This window comes from Rhea americana, unplaced genomic scaffold (assembly GCF_003343005.1).
Source record: "Rhea americana isolate MKP2758 unplaced genomic scaffold, rheAme1 scaffold_12, whole genome shotgun sequence".
Classification (NCBI taxonomy): Eukaryota; Metazoa; Chordata; class Aves; order Rheiformes; family Rheidae; genus Rhea; species Rhea americana.
Genome location: NW_028185261.1, coordinates 577109 through 585741, shown reverse-complemented (window position 1 = coordinate 585741; position 8633 = coordinate 577109). Strand labels below are relative to the sequence as shown.

The 8633-nt window shown below is 40.4% G+C and overlaps 1 protein-coding gene across 3 annotated transcripts in view; it reads left to right on the top strand.

Moving 5' to 3' along the window:
- Positions 1 to 223: 223 nt before the first annotated feature.
- NAB1 (NGFI-A binding protein 1) overlaps positions 224 to 8633 on the top strand; it is a 59793-nt gene continuing 51383 nt past the window's right edge. Inside the window, exons 1-3 of one of the 3 annotated variants that reach the window (XM_085321396.1) lie at positions 224 to 562; positions 681 to 793; positions 4038 to 4127. The gene's annotated coding sequence lies outside the window, so the exon portion shown is untranslated. The remainder of the gene's footprint in view (positions 563 to 680; positions 794 to 4037; positions 4128 to 8633) is intronic. The other 2 variants (XM_085321376.1, XM_085321368.1) reach the window with 2 other exon arrangements.

Here is an 8633-nt window from a genome sequence, read left to right as displayed (position 1 = left end):
GGTCGCCGCCCCCAACGGTCGCCGCCCCCAACGGTCGCCGCCCCCAACGGTCGCCGCCCCCAACGGTCGCCGCCCCCAACGGTCGCCGCCCGGCGCGCAGAGTGGGGGGAGAGAGGGGCGGGGCAGAGCGGCGGGCGGCGGCGGCGGCCGGGCCGGGAATGGCCCTGCGGGGGCGGGAGGGGGAGGCCGGCGAGCGGCGCTCGTCCGCTCCCTCCCTCCCTCCCTCCCTGCCTTGTGGCCGCGGCCGCCTTGCTCTCGGCCCCTGCGGTGCCGCTCGGCGCGCAGTTTTGGGGTGGTTTCGGGTCAGGAAGCAGCTCCCGGCGGGCCGTCCCGGGAACGGGGCCCTGCGCCTGCCCTGCCCGGCCGGGCCTCGGGGGCTAGTGCGTCGCGTTCAACCGGTAATGCTCGTTCCCCGCACGCAGGCTTTTTTTTTTTTTTTTTTTTTTTTTTTTTTTTTTTTTTTTTTTTTTTTTTTTTTCCTCTCGTTTTCTTCGGTAATTCCAGTTCTGAGTGTTACCGTTTGAGGAAAGTTCAGATTGGATTTGAGAGTTCACAGAAATCTGTAAGCTACTTGCGTGTTCAGCTTCAGCCACGAAGTGTTTAAAAACGCTTCGTGGGGAAAAAAGAAAAAACATTCAGCAGCTACTCCCTTACACTTAATATTTTTTTCTTTTTTTAAGCCTGGACTCGTAGGAAGTCGAAGCGTGTGCAGACATGGTGTCACTTTCCTGTTCACTCGGTAGTTTTTGGACTGGGTCAACTCCAAGCAAACGTGATGGGATAGAAACCTGAGGTACTAAACTTCCTACAAGCTTTGTGGAGATGCGTGGTGGGTGGAGAGCAGAAACACAAAGTGGGACACCTTGGCAGCAGAGGGCTGTGGCATCATCTCTGTTGAACACCAGAGAAGTCAGTACCAGGTGCCAATTTTACTACGTGCATTTCAGTTGTATGAGAGGAAAGCCCAAAGAATCTGTAGTTCTAAGGGATTGCTAGGCTGTTTCTTTTGATATTTTAATACTTTTGTCATGACAAATCAATACTCCTGTGAATTGTATGAATGAAGTGTTGAAAGGGCTGCGATTGCTCCTTGTGTGATGCATTCCACCTCCTTTTCTCATACTCTGTGCTTTGTATTTGAGGGCTTCAGTAAAATTAAGAATGCATGCCTAAAAAGAAAAATAAAGAAGATAACGTACAAATTTAACAGTTGGACAGAGTGACAGTGTTAAATGGTGGTTTTGTGAGTGGAAGCCTTTCATTACATTGTAGTCCTTTCTCTACCTAAGCTGYCCAAAAATGTTGACTGGCTTTATCAAGCTGAGATGTAAATTGGTCCAAAACCAAGCGTACAGGCTTCCAGTGTTTCCTGAACCTCTAATAGGAGGAACCTTCACCAAGTGCCCTAATCTAGCAAGAGTTGATACTTGTCTCCCTTAAGCACTCTTTCCTGTGTTTCCCCGCCCTACACCTACACAACTTGAGTTGAAAGGCCAAGTTTAATTCTCAAATGTGTTTGCAAAAGGCTTGCAGTTGGCCATGCCATACATTGGATACTTTGGAGGTGAATGTCAGCAACTTTAATTCTCAGGCATTCACAAGGAGAGTCTTAAACAGTAAACAAAATTCCCATGTAAGAGCTGTGAAGACCTGAACTTAGATTCAGGTTCCGAGAAAGTGCCCCAGTTCTTACTCTCTCATTTCAGTTTCTTCAGATTATTTGTGGTACACAGCAGTCAGAGGTGGAAAGGAGTGGAGCATTTGGTTTTTTGATTTTTAAAGCCTATTATATGAAAATCAATAAACACAATTTTGCCAAGAAGTTCTGGTATCACCAATGTCTGTTTTTATACCGAGGCCTGCATTTGGCCTTTCCGATCTACTTGCTGTGTCAGAATGCCTTCCATTCTTTGTCCTTAAAATTATGCTATTTCAGTGCACAGAGGTTGCTTTTGGTTTTATTCGTGATTGTTTAGGGCTGAATCCAATTCCTAGTGGTGTTAGTATGGTCTTTTTTTAACTCCAGAAGGGGCTGCCCACTGCCTTGCACCTTGTCTCAGCATTTACATCTGTGCTGAGTAGGTGGCGCAGGGCTGCTGCTCTCATTGGTTAGCCTTTTACACCCACTTTGCACTCACTGGGCACAGATATAACTGTAGATTATTCCTTGCAAGTACTGAGGAAGTGGAGAATGAGGGCAGAAATAGTTTAGATTTGGTATAATGTGCAACATCTGACAACCTTCATACTCGAAAGGAAGCAGCAATGGATTTCTGTCTTTATTTGTCTTTATATAATTCAGGTGTTGTTTTTGTATAATTTTTATCATCCTCTTTGGGAAGTGCAAGGAAGAAGGCAATACTGTATATTATGCTGATCTRTTTCCCTAATAAATCCTAAGAAATATGTTACCTTTTGGCTATCTTTCTAAACAGAAAGGGACAGTAATAATCAAGTTTATTAGAGGAATCCCTTTCAGTTTTTCCGTTCGCAGTATTTTTTCAGTTATGTTAACCTCTTTGACAGTATTTTTTTTTTTTTGGAAAAAAGAGACACACTCAGTTCTTTGTTGTATTTTTATTCCTAGAGCTCTTTGGACTTCACTGCTAATTAACTTTCAATAACTGTCATAGGGCTACAGTCAGTTGGTATGAATCAGAAGGAAAATGTAGCTTTAGGGGACCATACTGTCAGAAACTATTAGAAATCTTTGCTTGATTTCCAAGGAGAACATATTCACACAAGCAAGATACAACAGCTACTAGGCATTGTTCTGCCACACTAGGAATTCCTTAATAAAAGAGACTTTATTCTTTTGTTATTAGCAGTCCTTCTAGGATGACTGTGATTAATTACGCTGCAATTCATAGCTTCCTATTTGAATTGTGTGCGTTTGTTTGACTTTCTAAATGATGACGTTGCTTTGGCCGAAGCTTGGATTCAGAACTAAAAGGCTATGTTTTTAACTGTTTTCTCACAAGTCCGATAGAATGGAGGAGGTTGTTTATTGGTGCAGCTCGGCTCATTGAAGCTGTGCCCTTGTCAGATTTTATAAGTTGAGAAGAGTTGAGATCCACTTTTGGCTGAGATAGCTCTAGGGAATACCTAGGTGGCTGACAGTGATGTTGGTGATACTGGGAATCAGTCAGAACATTCACCTGAGAAGTCTTGTGCTGATGAATTACAAAACTGAGATCCTGGGTGTCAGAATTTAGATAGTGGTGTTGACATTCTCATGACAGAATACGCAGAGTTTTCAACTGCAGCATTTTAGACAAATTGCTGTTTTAATAATTTGGTGTTGATAGGGAGCAAAGCAAACAGTAGTGCAGAGTAGTGACCCAGACGTTCTTTTTCATCTCAAGCTTTGGGAGCTCTGGGTTATGTCACCCAATATATTCTGGCCCCTAGAACACTCCTTAATATCATCTGCAATGTCCTTGTTTAGCCATTTAAAAGCCGAGTGCAATGTCAGMTATAATACTGAATCCTCTTTGTGCCACTGAATCCTTCTTGTCCCATAGAAAACTCTGCTACTCACAGATGATGTTTTATTTGGTGTGTACAGCCATATGAATAGGATATCTCTGTGGAACTGACTGATGGTGAGAGTCTCTATGCTTTTCAGAGCCTTGCCTATGCTGGCCCCTGCACAGAAAAGCTGCCCAAACCAGCCCMTCTCCCCAAGCCACTGTGGCATTTGCAACCTGGCACCCCAGGACAAGGCTTTAAGGGTGCCAGCTCCCTCCCCATGAGGTGATTCCTGTTACCCTATTGCAGCCTATTGTTTACTTTCTGACTAATGCTAGTAGAGGATTTTAATTTCCAGGCATACCATTAAAATCACTACACATGCTTATGATGACTAACAGTGTTTCCCCTGATTTTTTTTTCCTTCTCCTTTGCTTTCCCTTCCCCCTTCTTACGTCAGCAAATGGTATAATTTGTTTGCAGAGTTACAGGGTATTTTATCTTTCTTTGGCCAGAACCAAATGGATGCAGGTTTGCTAAAGCTACGACAATTCTTTCTTTCTTAGAGTTGGCATGTGGGCGTTGGATTGTGTCATTCGTAGGAGGTGAACGTCAAAGGAAGTGGGATCAACTGTTGGAGGAGATYTGTAATCCAGGTACTTAATATTTGGTTTCCTGGAAAAGAAAGAAAAAATGGCAGAAAGGCTGTCTGTTTTGCTTTTAGCTTCCCCATATAATCAGAGTAACGCAGTATCTATATCTACTTAAGCATATTTCTTTTCTTGCCTTAGTTTATTTAGGATAAGGAGCTACTGTATTTCCCTTTAAATGGTTTCACATGTTTTGGTGGATTCTGTTGAATGTTTATTCCAATAATACAAATAATTCATGTTCCATAAGTGCCCTTGCAAATAATGCAATTTATTACCGGGTACATTATGTTGTCTTTTTATTTGATGTAAATGGTCTCTTATAGTTAAAATTAGATAGAAGAGCCATTTCAGACTATTTTGTTCATCTCCAACTGTTTTTTTCAGGAGTGCATTAGTCTGAAGTATTTCACACAAAATACAGAGTTTTGGGGGGCGAGAAAAATGGTCTACAAAAAAAAAATAAGTATAAGTACTTATTGTTACAGTAGTTTTATGTTAATCTCTATTTTATATGACGTGTATAGATATTGAGCTGGGGTACTGCTCTACTAGGAATATTTATTTCTCCTAAACTGCTGTGGGTAGTCTAGATATCTTTTGCAGCCCTTGTTCAGGCTAAGCTTGAAAAATGAACAGTGGAAATGATTTTTGAAAGGTTACTTATATGTCTTATTTTACTGATTAGGCAAAACAGCCTTTTTAGTTATGTTTTTTTCCTTAAACCTTTGCGTATTTATTCTAAGATTCAGTCTGAGATTTAGTGTAAGATTCTTATGTCCTAGCTATCCATTCTTTTGAAAAATCAATGTGTCATAACACATGCTTTTCTGTTATATCACAGGTGGGGGGTCAGACATCTCTGAGAGAGAGGCAATCTAAATGTTTTTAAATAAACTAGTATGAGTAACACAGCTTTTCCCCCTTTCTATAGTTTCTGATTTATGCAGCTTTCCTGGCATTCAACCCTGGATTAATTGGATGCTCATTTTCTTGTTGGTATCAAAAGGAACTTAAGGTCAGACAGAAAGAAGATTCAGTCTGCTGATGTTAAAATTTTCAGAGGAGGATGTGTATGCATTTGTTGGAAACATAGTCCCTTGCTCTGATTTCAACCAAGTATTCTGGTGTAAATTCATTGATTTCAATTATGTCACTCTTTATTTACACAATAGTAAGCAAATTCAGGTCCAGGCTTCTGTTAAGTACCAGTGGACCTTAAATATTTATCTGGTTTATTTTTAGTATGCCAAATGTAGCTATTTATGTAGTAAGCAAGCAGTGATACAAATCTTACTAGATTCCTCCTTTGCTTTGAATTTGCAACAGAGAGGCAAATTATTATTTTTTTTAACTAGAAACTCTTATTATTTATCATGTCAAGTTTGCTCTGTTTAGTCTTAATTTTTTCCACAACSTCTTAATTCTCTGGTAAGAAGATAAGGGAGCCTTTTCCTTGTCTAAAGGAACGTTGATATATAGCCTAAGGAAATGAGAGGCATGGCAGTTTGTCAGTTACTTCACATGAGATCCCCAAAGCAGCTTCAGTTCCACCTGATACCATATTCCAGAAAATCATTTGCTTTCCTGCCAGTCTCCTCTAGAAGTAGAGACTTGTATGATATAAGGAGAAAATGTTAGAACTGCATCAATCAGTTAATGAATCGAACAACTATAGGAAAACAAAGCCATTTTAAACTAAAACTTTGAAGGTGAAATCTGAGTCTCTTTTAAAATGTAATTTAAATAAGATGCCTGGTACTGTTTATAACAATAGGAGATGTCTCTGTACCGTAAGAGACACTTATTAACTTGTGAAATGCCCTTCCCATCTAYTTTATCTGAGGCCCTGGATGCTCTTTACACAAAGTTAAATATGAAGTTGGCTCAGGACCTAGTTCCTGCACTAAAGCTGAAACAAAAGAACACTCCACCTTGCCCACCCCCTGCACAGACATGTAAACTGCTGAGCACAGGGAAATCAAGCACTTTAGCAGACCTCACCTTCAGGTGAGCAGCAGGATGTATACACCAAGGCACAGAAAAACACAGTGCCAGGGCTGAGCGTACGTATGCCAGTGACAAGAGTTCCCAAAACAAGTAGGTCTGTTTCTAAGCCRTTGAGGTTTTTTCATGATGCAGAGCAGAGATAACCAGGAAACCTCGGTTTCTTGGAAGAAGCTTGTGAGCAGGCTACACTTGTGCTCAGAAACAGTGCCAGCAAACCAGAGAAGTTAAACCTTTAAACTTCTAAATACATCAGTTTTCCAAATATTTTGCCATTTTAGAATGTAACTTCAGATACAAATCAAAAGCTAGCATGATACAATTGCACAGACTAGAATCTGTGATGCTGCAGGGAGATAATGAAGCAGTTATCAGAACTATAGCCTCTTTCATTTCTTATATTTACTGCACAGCTGAAAGGAGATAGTGATAATGGATTGACGGTGATTGTTTGGTCCTAAAGCAGCTGTGATGTTGTCCGGCAATGATGTGTCAGGTACTGATCCTTGTATGGATTTATTCTGTGAGGGAGAAAGTTCCCAAAATAGTGAGGAGGTTCCAAAGCAGGGATTAGTGGAATTAACAGTTTGAAAGTGGCATGTACTCTTAAATGATACCTAGTACAAAGCATACAAGAAAACATATATGTAAAGTTGATTATCTGATTACTAGTAAAATCCTAGCATGTGATGGTCCAGTGTTTTGCCCAGTGTTAAATATTGCACTTTGGGCCTGCCACTGCTAAACAAAAGGGATCAACTCTCCTTACATTCTCTATAAGAATTTTCTATTTTGCCTATATGGAAAGTAAAATTCTCCCCTGCCTTAACTGTGGAAAAACTGTGAGGKCCTAACTATAGGGATCAGTTGGAGCTTGTGTTCTTTTATGGCTTCCACTATGAAGTCAATGTCTCAGATTTCTGGTAGTGGAACGTCTTTGCCATCTTGGTGTTCAGGACACCCTCTTGTCACAAATGTATGTAGGGCCTGATGAGATGAAAAACTGCAGAAATTATTTTATGTTGTAAACTGAAGTATTTTTTYTGTCTAGGCTCTAAATCTAGAAGGGGACACATCCTACCGGTAACTCATGCATTCTGCCCTTGTGATTTCTAGTCTCCCCTCTAAAATACATTATCCTGTGAAAGATTTTGCATGATATGAGACAGGCAGATAGTAGCACTGAGGTGAGTGAGCCTGTGTTTATGCCAGGGTGGCAGGTGCAAAGGCATTCCGCCTGAAAAGAGGCATGAAGGACAAATTAGACTGGTAAATGGAAATGCCAGAAACGGGCATGTGATTTTACACGATGACTCAGATATTAGAATTTTGGCTCTTAGACCACTGGTTTATATGCAGGTGAACTCAACAGCTATCAATCACTATTTTGATTTTGGATGGTCTGTGGTAAAGATTGGTGAGTCTAGCCTAGTCGTTAGTTGATAAATCACAAAAGCCAAGTCCTACCGCTACTGTTGGCATCCTAGTTGATAGTCTCAGAAATGTATCTAAGACTTCATTGGCAGCTGAACAGTCCTCACCAGTTAGAGAAAGAAAGGCAAGTCATAATCTTGAAGGACTAGGATTTTTTTGCTGCATTTGTCCTGTGGAGAAATAGAGGATTTACCTAGTGTAATGAACTTTAACGTCATTCCAAATCACTTTATTTGATTATAAAGAGAAAAATATTTTAATAGAGTTTGAAAAGGAAAGAGAACTAATAGATGAAGTCAGCCCACTGTGTCTGTTATTAGAATTCACATCACGAGGTATGGTTTTGTAAAGAAGTTATGGGAACAATGTTGTATTTATGGTTAAGTATGTGTTGTCTCTATCTTACACTTTAAGATTTACATTTATAATAAATGTTACATCTATACAGGAACCTCTAATAATTATTCTGGGACTTGACAAAGCACTCTTGGAAGAATGATTTATTAGCAGTATTAAACCAATGTGAAAAGAATTATACTCATTCCAGCAGTTCTTTATGTCCTGGAATTAAATTTTAGCCCTGATGTGCTCAGCTACCTTAATGATTAGTCTGTGTGTTGTCAAAGCAGCTTGTCAAGCTCTCTTAAATCAAAGGAGGTTGTTTGTGTTAAGAAGGTTCTGATAATGTCCTTCTATTGCTTTGTAATCACACTTTTGCAATAACACCATTGCAGTTGCTGGCCTGTCATTATACCCCTTGAGGAAAACCAAGGACTTTTGATAAACCAGGTGCGTGCTTGGTAGGCACCTTTTCTAGAAGCCAATAACAGTGATGCTGGCTCAGGATCTCATTCTTTGTGTTAATGCCCTGTGTATGAGTACAGTAATTGGTTAATGACCAATTGTTTTATGAAATCTTTCCTGTGAGGCTTCACTGTAAAAATTGTCCCCCAAAAAACTTTAAAAAGGGCTAGTAACTGATGTTAACAAAGGTATCGAGGACAGAAGAATTCACAAAAACTGTCTCCCTAACCCAGCATGTCGTAGCCAAGCACTGGAAAAGGCATTGTA